At 38.2% G+C, this 16,486-nt stretch overlaps 1 protein-coding gene and 1 non-coding gene across 4 annotated transcripts in view; one reads left to right on the top strand and one right to left on the bottom strand.

The window, feature by feature from the left end:
- GRM7 (glutamate metabotropic receptor 7) overlaps nucleotides 1-16,486 on the top strand; it is a 966,696-nt gene that overhangs the window by 540,202 nt on the left and 410,008 nt on the right. The window lies entirely within an intron of this gene.
- Nucleotides 6,689-6,765, bottom strand: TRNAN-GUU (transfer RNA asparagine (anticodon GUU)). Its single transcript has one exon. It is a non-coding gene; the product is annotated as a tRNA-Asn (tRNA).

The raw sequence follows: 16,486 nt of genomic DNA, 5'->3' as shown, positions 1-16,486 counted from the left end.
CCCCACACCCCTGCGTCCACCCACCCTTCAAATCATCCTTCATGTCCCTGCGTATTTTCACATCTCTCTTAACACTCTTCCTCTGTCAATCTCATCCTGGTCCCTCTGGCTGGTTTTCTGGCTTGCACCCTTCCACAGGCACATAACAAACAGTATTTGAAATACACTTTACACATTCAATATTATGAAATCTTTGCCATTTCAATATTGTGAACTCTGCCATTTCTTTTGCTTTGGGCAAGGGGAAATATGTTTTCTTCCTTTCTGAAATTTGTATGACATTTGATTTGAGACATGAAAGTCACTGAGAAGAGAGGTCTCAGATTTGAGCTTCTTCTTACTCGAGGCCCAAAGAGCCCTGCACGATTTAACCTGCCTCTTCTCTGGCCCAGAGATGGACCCTGTCTTTGGATTACTGAGCTCCAGGAGCACTGGCCTTTTCTGTAGCTTTCAAAATTCTTCCAGCTTCCAAACTGGCAAGTCTTTCATATTCAGTTATGATAGTATCGGCTCATGATGTTTTCTTAAATTCAGTGTTTCTACCTAGTTTTTTGCCTAATTCCACCTTGTTTTTTCTCAGAGGGCACCTATACTTTTTCTTCACCGCAATTACTATAGTTGCATTTAAATACTTATGGTACAAATATTTGTTGAATGATTGTCTGTGTCCCTGGAATTTAAGCTTCGCAAGACCACATACTACATCTTTCCTGTTCGTGTCTAGTATGGTGTTCCAAATACATAGGTTCTTAAGAAACTCTTAAAGAGATTAATTGGTTAATTAATTAGAATGCAGTTCTGTGCCATTCAATATATGTGGACCTAAAAGTAATCCTGAACATGCCTGCAATACATTATTAATTGCTAAATTATATTTTATCATGTAAGAAAAAACTCATTGAAGTAAATTAATTCTTATATTGAATATATTAAAGATTGGCTGAAAGTTAATATTCATGAATTTTTTTCCTTATTGCTAGATTTTAGGTTTACAGTTTCTTGCTACTTTTTTAATAATCAAAAATACTAGAAACTTTCCTCCTGTGAAAGAAAAAAAAGAAAGAAAGGAAGAAAGAAAAAAAGAAAATAAAAAGAAAGAAAGAAAAAAAGAGAGGGAGGGAGGGAAGTCTTTGTTTTCAATTTTAATATAATTCCATGATGAATAATTTGATTTGGGTTTATAAGGAAAAACTGTTTATAATATGAATGTTTATATTTATATTTATTTATATATTTAAAATGTCTACCTTTAGTATTATATAAGTGAAAAATTTTCTTTCTACATTTAACCTCAAAAACCATCCTGTCATTCCTTTGAGAATATATCCCTTCAATGGAAAGACAGTTGGACCTCTTAATTTTCTTATACCAAGTTGTGTGCTTGAATCTCCAGTGAAGCTTATTTAGAAATAAAGAGCCCTATAACCCGGGTTTCTGAATAACCTGATCCAAAAGGATGCCATAATAGTGGCACTTCTAAAAGATTTTATTTATTGACTTTTAGTCGCATTCTAACAAATCCTTTAAGGGACCCTGATATGTAACTCGCGCTGATATTAAATTCACATCAAAGTCCAGATCATCTGCTCTGAGCCAGACCCAATTATAATTAATACAGAAGAACCTTAGAAGTCCTGTGAGAGACCTCTGAAAAGATAAGTGATATTTTGTAGATGAAGAAATTTAAACTTTGATTTCAGTCAGGGGTCAAAAACAGGATTTGAACTGAGGGATCTCCAATACTGAAACTGTCCAATGAAGAGCTGCCCACTAAAATGCAATGATTGTGGCTTATCTAAACTCTAGGCTTAACACAGATTGCCTGTGAGAAGACTTATATTATGCATGGTTGACGTACTGAGGATAACATATTAGGAAAAATTTACTCACTGTCATGATTTTTGTGTCCTGTTCCAATTGATAAAAACATTATTGGCACGGTGCATACCCAGATCATGTGGACTAGTTCAGAAATCTCTAAAGAAAGATCTTATGTAACAGAAACTGTTGATGTGTATGCCCCAAACCTTTTCTAATCCCACTGCTAGGCCACCTCAGTGCTTGAGCTTCCCTGCAGCTTAGAGAGGACTGGGCTTGGCTCCATGAGATACGAGCAACAACATGGCCCTTTGCACCGTGGTCCATCTCCACACGTTACATGCAGATGTGAAGCCTGGAGCAACCCTCTTTCACCTGCGAATCAATAAGCCTCCATGGTAAAGTCAGCAGCAAGGAAACAAACTAAGCCTGATGACATTGTTGAGCCATAGACTTAGGCTTCCAGAATATTTATTAGAAAAAAAAAAAGTTACTCCCTATCTGTTTATGGTCCTGTTGGACATTAATTCTATTGCTTTCAGCTAAATGAATTCCTATACAACATAATTTTTGCTAGATGTAGAAAGCTATATAGTAAACCCTTCACAGGTCAGGTTTATGATTTATTCCTATAGTTCCTAGAACTGAGTTTTATGGTAGAAACACTGGCAAGTTTTTGTGGGGATGAGTGTGTATGAAGTCTGCCTGAATGGTTTAGTATGTCTACCTTCTATTATACAGGGCCTGTTAGTCTCTTGCAGATGCTCTAACTTCTGAACATAAATTAAAGCTCTCTGAGAGTTAGCTTTGATAAAGAACCTAAAATAAAACCAGGTCCCCAACCCCCTTAGATTTATAACCTGGCCTGTGTTAAGGATGTGAGCTCTGTGACATTAGTATTAATCATAACCTGCCTTCTGCCACACAGACATCATCAAAGTATCTGAACCAAAGCCCCAAGTCACTAGAGGGACATTTCTGATGACAGATTCTCTCCTAGACTTAGTTATTTTGCTACCACTTCCACTAGGAGAGAAACAGGTTCCCAAGGTACTCGTTCTAAGTGGAACAGTGAGACTAAAAACTGCTCCATCCATCACTTCTCAAGGAATCTCTTCAATTGTGCTTTACCATAAGTGACTTTACCTGGCCACCCGCTCACATTGGACCTTGGAGACAGACGCTCCTTGACCTACGATGGGCAAGACTGCCTTGCTAGCATATAAGAGTGGCAGCGTGATTTCTTCTTTCTGACTGAGCATGAGCAGCCAAATTACCAATTGCCTACCCTTCTCCTTGCCCTGCTCTGAGGAGTTGAGACAGGACTTTCCACATAAAGCATTTGAATCATTTAGACCATCGCTTCTGAAAGGCTGATGTACATACTATCAATAATGAAATTTTTAGGTATACATAAGTAAACATTTAGAATTTTTAATAATCATGTATTTTATTATAGTTTAAAAATATATTCTAGCATATCATATCAGATTAGATACTGATGAACACAGTAGTGATGTATATGCATGTATACATGTGTATATTTATGTCTTTTCATAACATGCTTATATGTGTATATGTATACATGCATGTACACAAACATGTTCAGACATTTCCCTTTATAATGTGCTTATTTATGTAAAAAGTGTTTTTTTAAAGATATATACTAATTATTCAATGGTACAGATAGTACTCATTTAACAAAAATGGTAGAGGTGGGGCATGTATGACTAGTGTTTAGAAAACACTGGATAGTACTAATGACTTAATTTGAAGAATACTGCTGGGAGGAAAAAATGTAATTGTGTAACACAGAAGATGTTAATATTGCCAATCACAGAGGTTGACACATGGAGTATGCATTTCAGATAGATGGAATCCTTCCTAAATGAACTCAACAGTTCTCATAAACTGCACTTCAAAGTCAGTTTGTCAAATATATATTGACTTCCTATTATAAGGCATTATCTTAGTTCTGTTAGAGGCACAGAATTTTCTTATGTACACTGGGGTTTTTAAGGATTCTATAACGCCATCACGTAGAGCCTCACATGACACACTCCAATGACTTTTGTCCCACTTGAAAGAAAACCCAAGTTTCAAGGGAAGCTGACCTCCATCCCCACCTTCTAGCCTTCTTCACTGTTCCCCTTTGTACACACACGATTCCTTTTCTATCTTCCAGTGCTCCATATTTGTTCCTACATTGTGACCTAGAGATAAGATATTTCTTCCACCTGGAATCGTTATTCCCTATTGTCATAGAGCTGATTTCTTCTGGGTCATTCAGCTCTTTACCTAAATTGTCACCTCTTTAGAGAAGGCTTTCCTGAATACCTCATTCAAAGAATCTCATTCGATCCTGAGTCCCTTCAAAAGCTTTCTATATATCTTACTTATCTTGTTGATTTTCTTCACAACACTTACCACTGTTAGAAAACTGCTGCATATGTACCTGTCTCCTCCAATAGGACATGAACTTTACAAGGTCAGAGACCATGTTTCTCTCAGTTGACCCTAACTTCCCTCTGAACTAAGTGAAAAAAGAAAAAAAATGGTCTGGTCTATATTAGGTCCTCAATACATATTTTTAAGTGAATAAATACAAAGTAGACATGATGTTTTATTCCCAAAATTAAATAAAAAGCATTATGTAGTGGAGTGCGCATATCTGATGAGGCCATTGGAAAGAATCTGATGATGGAAAAGGAATTTGCCTGAATTTTGAAAGGCAGAGTTAGAAGAATAGAAAACTTTCTTGAAGAGGAGAATCATATGATCTGCTCCAGGTGAAAGAATCAGACACATTTGGGAAGATTCTGAAAATGCAGCAGAAACAGGGACTCCAATGGACACACTGCCATTTAAATCAACGTGTTAAAACACAAAATGCCATACTCTTAAAAATGGTACATTATCTCCTTCTGCAGATGTCTAACCAATCTCTTTGAAACAACCGCATGGATTGAACATACAACCAAAAGTCCCAGGCACACTGCTGTTTGAATCATAGAAGTATTGGCCTCATATTCCACATCCAGGGGCTTTTTCTGTGACACAAAACAAGGCTCCTAGAACCCATCTTGTGCTCATAACTGTGTGGCATAAGAGTCTCTTAGCTCACTGAGCCTCAGTTTCCTCATATGTTAGAAAGCACAGAGGTAACTGTCTGAGGGCTGCACTAGCTCTGGCATTAAGAATTAGTGAGGAATCAAGGAATTAGGTGTTGGGAATATTTTGTCAAGGTTTCCATGTAGTACAACCCTGACAAGCAATCCAAACCAAAGCAACCCCACTGGGTGTATTTGGAAAAGGATGTTAAAACATAAAGCAAGTAAGAGATGATGGTGACTCATACTTGGGTGGTAGCAGAGACAGTGGTGAAAAGGGTTCAGATTAGATTTATTTTGGAGGTGTATCCAGTAGGAGTTTTCCTTTTGTCCAGAGTGAACTTCAAACTCCGTGGCACTAAATTATTTTCTTTTTTAAAAAAAGATTTTATTTATTAATATTACAGAGGAGAGAGAGAGAAGGGGGAAGGAGTAGGATGTATCAACTCTCATATGTGTCTTGACCAGTCAAGCATGGGTTTCAAATCCTGGTGACGTCAGCGTTCCAGGTTGATGTTTTATCCACTGTGCCACCACAGGTCATCACACTAAGTTATTTTTAGTAACACTATGACATGATGAAAATGAAGATGAACCCAATGTCCCATGAGTTACTTTTACTGCAGCTCTGGATTTGTACAAATGTCTGACGTGTACATAGCTCCTTCCCACTTAATATGTAACCTGGTCCTCCCTACAGTTTTGTGTGTGGAAAGGAGGTGGGGATTTATAGTTTATGTAATTTATAGGGAAGGAAGATTCCATGTGGTTAATAGTGAGGGTAGAACTTATATTGCAACCTCCTGGTTCCCTATAGTCTCTTGGGACAGAAGAAACTGAGCTATGGTCAAAAACACTCCATCTTGAGCCAGACAATAAACTATTTTCATTGTATCAAATGATCTTTCCAAATAGGATAAGGAAGCTTTGAAATCATGGCTTTATGTCTTTGCCTAATTCCCCTCTGGGTCATGTATAAATCTATAACAGAATCAATAACAACAAAGTCTTAAAAGATCTTTTCCTTCAATTAAGAACACATTTTCCTCACATGAATCTTGAGATGTGGTAAGCAGCTGTGAGTGGTGCTTAGGTAATCCAAAAAGCGTCTCATGGCTACATTTGCCTTTTGAATTTCACTGTCATGGATGCTTTATTTGGAGGGAGGGGATCATTGACCCATGGGTCGTAAAACTAGCAAACTCTCTTCATTTGAGATATGATTGTAGAAACAATGGTTGGTCATTGTCCCCTAAACAAACCTATAAAATTGGGTATTAAAATCAGCAGATTCCCTCCATTTGACTTCATGATTGTAGAAACAAAGTTTCTACATATTCAGGCCAAAAAAACCAACCAAACAAAAAACATTTCTAAATGACAACATCATTTCATAATACTATCTTTTCACCTCTGTTTCAGAAAAAAGTCATATTTAATAAAATAGCATTTTCTTTTTCTTTTTTTTTTTTTTGTATTTTTCTGAAGCTGGAAACGGAGAGAGACAGTCAGACAGACTCCTGCATGCGCCCGACGGGGATCCACCCGGCACGCCCACCAGGGGGCAACGCTCTGCCCATCCGGGGCATCGCTATGTCGCAACCAGAGCCACTCTAGCGCCTGAGGCAGAGGCCATAGAGCCATCCCCAGCGCCCGCACCATCTTTGCTCCAATGGAGCCTTGGCTGCAGGAGGGGAAGAGAGAGACAGAGAGGAAGGAGAGGGGGAGGGGTGGAGAAGCAGATGGGCGCTTCTCCTGTGTGCCCTGGCCGGGAATCGAACCCCGGGACTCCTGCACAACAGGCCGACGCTCTACCACTGAGCCAACCCGCCAGGGCCAAATAAAATAGCATTTAAAAAATAAATAATCCTCATCACAGAAAACTGGGCTTAGCAATAATTTGATAATACAAATTGGAGCATAAGAGTTCTGCCTCAAAGATGGATTAGAAATAGATACATTGAAATATTTGGGATCTGCCTGCAGAAAAGCTCCAGTGAAATCTGTGTCCCCTTCTATGAACTGCTAGAGTCACAGTGGCCACTTAGGTACCAGGTAGACCTACAGCAGACTAGAAAGGCATCAAAAGAACAAACACCAACGCAGTTAGAGGTGCCAACTCTTACACTCCATTTCCAGCTTGCAACCTTTTTGCTTCCTCTAGCAGGTTCAAGTCATATAGGAAATGCATCTTTTCAGTAAGTACAGTCTGCTTGGCCACAGAATCTAAGGTCTCAGCTGAAATGGGTGTTTCATTAAACACAGTGTCTTAGATTTACTGGTCTCTGATAGAATCTAAGGTCAATGCCCACTGTCAGGAGAAGGTTTGTTTCCATCCTCTGAGCGCCCTCCCACCTTGGAGTCTTAGAGTCAGCTGGAGGAATAGGTAAGCAGAGAGCACCTAAAGATTAGCATGCTTGGAGTGCAGGGTCCATGTTTTTAAAGACAAATAGGCTGCTTTATAGCAAGGAGAAGTCAGTCATGCCTCAGTAAGGGTGGGAGGGGTAAAATGAAGAGCGTCTCTGAATGTTCCCTGGGTGTTTAAGGAAACAAGAGTGGGACTGTTTTTTGTTTGTTTGTTTTTGTTTTTAAATAATGGCATCCACTAGTCAGTTCAAAGAACACATTCTACCAAGTATAAAACGGCTCCAGTGACTGCTGATAGTTGTGTCCGTTTGGACAGCAGAAGGGGAAAATATAGCAGAAAATTAATACATTTTTGGCTCTAAAGATCATTGTCCAAAAGTCTGGATCCTTTGTGAAGATGAGAAATAACTTTCCTAGAGATAATTTCGAATATTCAGGGATAAAGTGACATGATTATATTTCTTCTAATACAAATATTCAAGACACTTTATATGTTGAATAAGTGGTCTCACAGTAAGTAGGATGGTTTTTGATCTTCTATTAAATAATAAGACCCCTGTGAACAACAATGGTGCCATAGCCATTGCTACTAGATGCCAAAATCTATAACAGAATCAATAACAACAACATTTTGAAAGATCTTTTTCTTCAGTTAAGAACACACTTTCCTCACGCGAATCTTCAGATGTGGTAATCACATCTGTGTCCAGAGTCAGTACTTCCATGAATATATATGTTTTATATATACAGCTATCATTGTACTTTTGTGTTTCTTCCTAGTTTGAAGGAGGACGTCCCCAGAAGTGAGAGCCCTTGCCTTAAACCATATCATTTGGGTAATCGTTTATGCTATTTTTTTATTCTGAAGGAAGAAAACATAAATATTCATGATAAGCAAAAGAATGTCATAACTGCCGGTCTCTGACCAAGAGAGCCTTAGGTGACATCACAGTTCTGTGGTAGGAGGCAACCTCAATTGTCTCTGCAGAGAGTGCAAGGCACTCGGGAGAGGAGCTGTGCGTTCAGGAGCAGTCTTGAGAGGTGGGGAGGGGGGCGGTCCTCATTGCTTCTCCTGCGCATCTCTGGCACCAGCAAAGGCAGCCCGAAGCTCCCACAGTGTTCTGAAGCAAAGAAGCATAAGCACAGCTAGATGCTGGAAATGAAGAAAGATCTCACCAATTATGATGCTCTTTGTTCTTAAGCATCATTAATGTTGGAACAACTTCTGGATTGAGAAACGGAGCTTTAGAGAAGAATCATTTACAATAAAAATATACAATATCTCCGAATGAAAGCCCAAGGCCACAGTCAGCTGATGCTAGGGAAAAGAACATTTCCTCGGATTGGAGACCAGTTGTAGAGATTATGTTAGGGGTGAAAATTCAATAGATCCAACTTCATGCAACAATAGGATCTCATTTAAAGAAGATTGTGGTCTGTGTAGCGGTTATAGAAATAAATCAAAAGTAATGGTAAAATTCAAGTCATATTTTTCTTGTTTAATAAACATTTATTCAGCACTTATTATGCTCTGGGCCATTACAATGGCTCATAAAATATTTTCTCTCTCTTATAGGAGCTTACAATCTAGTAACTACATATAAACTGTAGCAAGCAAGTATACTGTGAATATTAATTAGATCAGCCAAACCACCTTTGCCTGAAGGTTTTATCCTTTTGAATCCAATCTATACAAAGAGCACTTGGCAAGGTACAAAAGATGTGTCTGTCCCAACAATGAACTCATTGTCTAATTTAGAGAGCTAATATTTATTGTTTGTTATATATTTTATATGTGTTTAATTCTTCCCTAAACTTCCTAGTTAGGACCTCATAATGAAGGAACTAAAACTTAGAAGATTTATAACTGGTTCAAGTTTGTATAGCAAGTAAAAAGGAGAGTTGGAATTTGGACTCAGGCTGTCTGAATTGAGAACAAATACTCTGAACCATCGATCTATTGCTCTGTCATTGAGGAGACAAGGCTATGTGCACAGAACGTAACTTTAAAATTATAGATCATATGGAAAGGTGGATCATTTAAAAATGGTAGATAATACTAGGCACTGGGATTCCTAAACAATAGATACACACAAGTATGAGATATAAGGAAACAGCATTCTTTTCACTGAGGCTATTCACATAAAAAATATACATACTTTTGGTTGTGTATTTGCCAAATCATGCCTATTTGAAAATAAGAAAAATGCATAAAATGGAGAGCAATAAAAAATCTAGAGACTGTGATTGTTATAGAGAGAAACTGAGCTACTAAAGAAGAGGCATTTCCAGTATAAATATCCAAGTCTGAGCTTGATCTGAACTCAATATATGAGGTTGCCTATAAAATAATGATCACGATTTTCACTCATGACTGGAATATGTCTCAGGTCTTCACAATTATTCTGACTTCCTAATGACCAGCAGACCTTTTCAGGCAGCCCATTTCAGGTATAAGGTCTAACATAAAAGAACTTGAATACATGGGTGACATTGGTTAATAAAATTATATAGGTTTCATGTATACAATTCTACAATACATCATCTGTATATTGTATTATATGTTCACCACCCCAAGTCAAGTCTCCTTTCATGACCATCTATCGCCCCATTTTTCTTTCCTACCTTCGCCCACCCATCCTTTCTTCTGGGAATCACCATACTGTTGTCTGTTATGACCTTTATTTTGTTTTTTTTTGCTTAATCCCTTTATCTTTTTTACCCAGTCCCCCAACCCATTTTTAAACCTTAAAAATGTTGATGTATTAATGTATGGTACAGTTGCAGCTTTCAAGCAGAATACAAAGATGTTATAATGATTAGCAATATCCTTACAAAGAAGTAATTATAGACTGAATCAAATCACACTCCTCTCCCCAAACTATATTGACCACAAATTGAAAAAGCTACAAATTAATAATTAGCCACTAATCTAGCCATTTATGTACCTAGAAGAACTGTGGCAAAGACTATCTCATTATATTTTATTTAAATTGATAACAGTGGCCAGTGTTGAGTGACAGCATGATTACATTATTGTTTTTCTCATCTGTGGTCCATATGCCTAGGCCATTTCAATACTATAGAAGCACTGATTTTTGATTTTAACAAATTTGTCTGCAACTGGTCTACATATATTAACTCATATATGTTCTAGCATGAACCGTAGTGATTTTAATAACCCACCTCAGTTTTCTGAGTGATGAATTTTGTAAATTTTAAGAGCCACAGAAGGTCTTCATGTTTTCAGTCTGTGTAGAAAGTAGATGACATGATTTTCCTCCTTAGAACTAAACCAAACATTGAAATACCAAGAAAAAAATCCCATGAATTTCATTGGGATGGCTAGTTTGATTTCGGCAGTGAATTTTTTCCTTATAAGAAAAATTATACTCTGTGGGGATGGTTAGAGAACAATTTTACTCCCAGGAATGTCTAGATACAGCTACAATGCTGTGGGAGAGAAAGGGAGACTGTGTTTTTATGTATTTCTCCTGTGGCAATGGGTAATTATATGACTCATATTTTTCTTAGTCTTCTTATTCTTGTTCTAGTATTAAGTAAGAAATAGAAGTACCCACTGGTAAATGCATCACTGATGAGCTCAGGACACAACATACATTTTCTTTTTTAAAATATCTTTCCCAATTTTTTGTGACTTTATCATTTAAGATGTATCTATCTTATCTAATCTGAGGCTTTGTAGTAAGATGGGAATTCTAGGGAAGCTCTTGTTCCAAGAACGACCGTGCATCTAAAACAAGAAAGCTTAAACCTGTATAACAGCCCCCAACACCTATTTTGGGACTTTTACTGCAGCTCAGATCTAGTGAGATCTCATACTAGCACTAGACTCTAATAGAAACCAGACAGACAAAATGGTCAGGCAGAGGGTCGTGGAAGGAAAACACTATATTAAAAATAAGCAGGACATCCACCGGGGAAAAACACCCTTGAGGAAATTTTAGTGTTTTAAGCTTCCCCAAGTTTTCAGTTAATCCAGGTCACTTAGTGAAATCAATAAAGTGTTATCACAGTTCCAAAGAAGCCTTCAAGTACGTTTAGTGAGAGGATGGCTCTGAAATTTAAACGGAGTGTTCTTACTGCTGTGCAATCACAAGTTGTTCAAAAATATTTTAAGTCTACTCCTTACAATAAGTTTAAGACAATGTGCCTAGATCTCTATCACATTTTTCATTTTCTTGTGTAAATGGATATTTGGTGCTTACTATAAAGCAAGAAATTAATCCCAAAATGGATCTTACCACTTTCTGAATCCTTCTCTAGTCACCTGCAACATTTGCAGATATGTCAATGAGCTTTGCTTGGGATTGAGTCATTTTAACTCGCCCCAATTTAATTTGCAGTAAATCTTCCTATTGTAGGTCAATCTTTATCATGCAACGAGTTCTTCTTTCAAGTTAGTATGCTAGCCAGGGCACTTTTTTGCCATAGCTATTTGGAGATCTGCAGTATCTAAATATCTCACTGCCCATTTTGTTCAGGGGCTTCCACAAATCTGCCTTTGACCAAATATGAACCAAGCACGGGGGAATAAGAACAAAACCACAACCCCTCTTTGTTTCGTAACACCCTGTCATTACCACTTCTAGCTGATGACACTCTTTTCAGGCATCATCGGTGAGAAATCTTTATCTGAGGCCTATTTATTCCTTCTCTAACAAATGATATTGGTGACAAAGTCTTCAAAGTGCTTCTTTGATATTATCCCTTGTTATTGTTAATTCCTCTCTATTTCTTCCATCCCAATTCTTGCTTTATAGCTAATCATTATTGCGGGTTTGTAGCAAAGCATTGTTCTGACTTCTTTTCACATACACTTTGATTTAAGCCTTACCAAAAAACCCTGGAATTTTATTTATTCTTGTTTTACAGAGAAGAATATTGAGGCTTTCATTGATCAAGGAAGCTTGCCATTAGAGCACCCTAATAACTAAATCTGTGTGATTCTGAGTGATGGAGATAGGCTTTTACAGGGCTCTCTGGGGCCTGTGTCCTCAGCCCCTAATCTAAATTTCAGGCAATGGGCTTTAAGCAGTGACTTTTACTAGCCTGGTAAAACTCTTGCTTAGGCACATCCTTCTGTTCTTTTCCATTTGAGCTAGATTTTCTACTCAATCTGGTGTTCTGTGGACTCCATTTTATATATTGAAACTTAGATTCCCAATATTTGCACATGTTAATCCTTTCGTTCTGCTAGGTCAGTCTCCTTATTGACATGTGCCAATCAAACCAGTACATCCATGTCCATTCTCACCTCAAATGCTCTCTTTTCCTTTTCTGTCCTACAACTATCCCTTGTTCATATTTGTTCCTCCACATCAGCTGCTAGCCCTTCTGTACTGCCCTCAAGTCCCAGTTAAATGCTCATTCCTTATTCATTTGTTCTTTCTGTCAGAGTAATGATAGCTGCTCTAGCAAATAGACCCCCAAATGCATAAAGTTGCAAATATATCCATAATAAACAGGTGACTTTCATCCACACAGTGATTCCAAGACCCCAACTCCTCTCTTCACATGGCTCCTGCATTCCTCGGAGAGTGGTCTTCCTAGACCAGCAACATCAGCATCACTTGGGAACTTTTTAGAGATGCAAATTATAAGGCTTTATCGCAGATGAACTGAATCAGAAACTATAAGGTTAGAAACCTGCCTTAGCACAAACCCTCTGGGTGATTCTGATATGTGCTAGAGTCAGGGCATCAGTACTCCACAGCCTTGTAGGCATCTGCGTTCAGTCTGCAGAAGTTCAGAGAATGTGGACAAGATGCACATGCCTCTTAAAAGCATCATCGCCAATGTGATGCACATCACTTGTGTTCACATCTTACTGGTGGGGAGTGCTAATTAAATGGCAGGCCTAATGCAAGGGAATGTGAAATGTAGTCCCTGTAGTCCTCATTTCAATAAAATATGGGTAGACAAATGTGAGCATGGTCCTTTAAAGAAACTGTCTACAATGACCTGATTTTCATAAATTATGTTTTAGAATGCAGTCTGAGAGGTTCTTAAAGTTTATTTCAGTGTTGTTTCTGTCAGCTTGGATTTTCACAGTGAACATTTCTATTCCTTCTTCCTCTTCATGTATTGTAGTTTGACTTTTTTCATCATTTATTTGGTTACTGTTCGACATGAACTTCTTTCTCTATTCATTAAGAGCCTGGCCATTGCAAACTCTCGGTTGCAGGTTGCTGTAACATGTCAGCTCATTTTCTATTAGCATAAAGTGGTCTGGTTGATGGGCTTGTCATACAGAACTGAGGAACTGATGGCTAGCTGTTCCCCAAGCACAGTATGAACATGTATAACTGCATGGGTTCTGAGCCACTGTTCTTTGGTACTCAAGTCCTGAGGGTGTTCCTGGAGAGGAGGGGATATTTTTTAACTTGAGGTTAACTGCTCATATACTTTGTCTGTTTTTCCGTTGATGATTTCCCATTTCTTACTGAACAGTATTCTTCAACTGTTAAAAGTTGGGTTTTTACATATATTGTATGCACATATGTAAAGCTTGTTAATTGTCATTCAAATTTTATTTACCCTTAGCAGATATCAGTTGATTAAATCTGTGTATTTCTGAGAAATATGTGTTAAAATATTTCACCATTATTGTTTTTTTTTTATTTCTCCATGTAATCATATAATTTTATTAGTCTTACCACAGGTAGTGTGTGTGAGAGAGAATGAGAAAGAGAGAGAGACAGAGAAGAGAAAGAAAAAGACAGACAGACATAGAGATTTCCTTATCTTTCCTAGTGAACGTTTTTTTCATGTTTTAATGATTCCTTTGCTCTTATTAAGGATTTTTGCCTTCAATTCTGTTTTGTCTCATATGTAGGCTCTCTCAGTTTTAGTTGTTTAGTTGTTATATTTCTCAATGTTTTTGCTTATTATTAAGTTTAAGGTAGGTTTCTTGTTAGCAGTGTTATCTAGATTTCTAAAAATTTGCTTGAGAATCTGTGCCCTTTTAATACTGAGTTTAATTGTGCTCTTTTTATGCTGATTACTTGGACTTATTTCTACTACTTTCTTTTGTGTTTTCTAGATTTTAAAATTTTTATTTACCATTTGATCCCCCCCCCCTTTTTTTTTTTTTTTTTGTATTTTTCTGAAGTTGGAAACAGGAAGCAGTCAGACAGACTCCCGCATGCGCCCGACCGGGATCCACCCGGCATGCCCACCAGGGGGATATGCTATGCCCATCTGGGGCATCGCTCTGTCGCAACCAGAGCCTTTCTGGCACCTGGGGCAGAGGCCATGGAGCCATCCTCAGCACCCGGGCCATCTTTGCTCCAATGGAGCCTCGGCTGCGGGAGGGAAAGAGAGAGACCGAGAGGAAGGAGAGGGGGAGGGGTGGAGAAGCAGATGGGCGCTTCTCCTGTGTGCCCTGGCCGGGAATCGAACCCAGGACTCCTGCACACCAGGCCAACACTCTACCACTGAGCCAACTGGCCAGGACCTGATCTCATTTTTACCTACTGTATTGAAACTTTTTTAGTTTATTTTGCTTCCCTTTATTAGTAAGCTATACATTTCATTTTTAATTATTTATTGTTAATTCTGAAATGATAATATTTACATTTGACATAAAAAGTAAAAACTGTTTGGTTTATCTTTTCTCATCTCTAATGATACTAATTTTTAGAGGAGGTTTATTTATTTTTTAATGAGAGAGAGAGACATAAAGACAGGAAAGAAGAGAGATGAGAAGCATCAACTCATAGCTGTGGCACTTTTAGTTCATTGATTGCTTTCTCATATGTGCCTTGACCAGGGTGGGACTCCACCCAAGCCAGTGACCCCTTGCTCAAGCCAGCAACCTTGGGCTTAAGCCAGTGACCATGGGGTCATATCTATGATTCCACACTCAAGTCGGTGAGCCTGTGCTCAAGCTGATAAGCCCATGCTCAAGCCAGCGATCTCGTGGTTTCGAACCTGGGTCCTCAGCATCCTAGGCTGTCCCAGTAGAGCCCAAGCTCTATGTCGATCAGGCATCCCTGATTCAACTTCCCTGTGCAGTGGAACACTCCTGCTTAACAGCAAGGCTGGCAGCCTCTTTGAGACTACTCTTGAGGAGACGATAAGGACTGTACATATTGGTACCAGGACCAACTGCCACCAGAGGAAAGACACGACCAATACACAAGTTAGTTGCAAGAAACACACAGGCAGTTTATTACTCAAAAATCCTATGGCATGCCTGGGTACAGCTTAATGGGGCCCCATTGGTATGCTCCTCTTGGCTGTCCTTGGTCAGAGTGGTGTGGAGATAGTCCAGGTTCAACGAAGGACTCTGGATTACTAACTGTAGCTGGAGGTCTCTAGGTTTTAGTACCCTTTTCTGGCATATGCCTTTTAACAGGTGTTAATCTACAGAATTATCATATCAAGCCACTTTTAGGGAGTTCCTCCCAGGGAGCTCTATTTATCTATGTGTAATTTCACACACACACACACACACACACATACACACACACACACACACACTAACTGGGCCCTGCTCAGACTGCATAATCTGCCTATTTATTCTATCTGTACACACTAGATTAGCTCCCACCCAGAGGGTGTAGCCTTATTCACTATATCCTAATTTATTTCTATATATCTTCTATATTTTTCTATACAGTATTTCTATATATTTAATTACTTAAACATTATATGACTGTAACACTCTATCCACTGTGCCATCACATAGTCAAGCAAAATCTAGTTTATTTATTTTATTTTATTTTTTTAAAGGCTATAATCCCACTTCCCTAGTTTCATATTCCATGATTGTGTTAATGTTTATTTATTAAATAAATTTATTAAATTCCAGCACTGATAAATCTCTTAATATTTGTCCCTATTGTGGTAAGTGTTGATATTTAACCAAATATTAGCCCACATCTTAACATATTTCCCTGCACATTGTTTCTTTTCTCATCCTATCTGCTCATCTACTTCAATCTATTTTTTTCTAAAGAATAGATTTTAAAATGTATTTTAATAAATGTATATGAGTAGTGATCTTTGTCCAAAATTTCCTTTAATTTGCCCATACTCTTTTTTGAAATATCTAATTTCTTAGTTAATTTATTGGGGTGACCTCAGTTGATAAAATTATACAGGTTTCGGGTGCACAGCTCTACAGCACACCATCTGTGTATTGCATTGCGTGTTCAGCACCC

This window comes from Saccopteryx leptura, chromosome 10, assembly GCF_036850995.1.
Source record: "Saccopteryx leptura isolate mSacLep1 chromosome 10, mSacLep1_pri_phased_curated, whole genome shotgun sequence".
Lineage (NCBI taxonomy): Eukaryota > Metazoa > Chordata > Mammalia > Chiroptera > Emballonuridae > Saccopteryx > Saccopteryx leptura.
The sequence above is the reverse complement of the archived record's forward strand: the minus strand, read 5'-3'. Positions and strand labels throughout refer to the sequence as shown.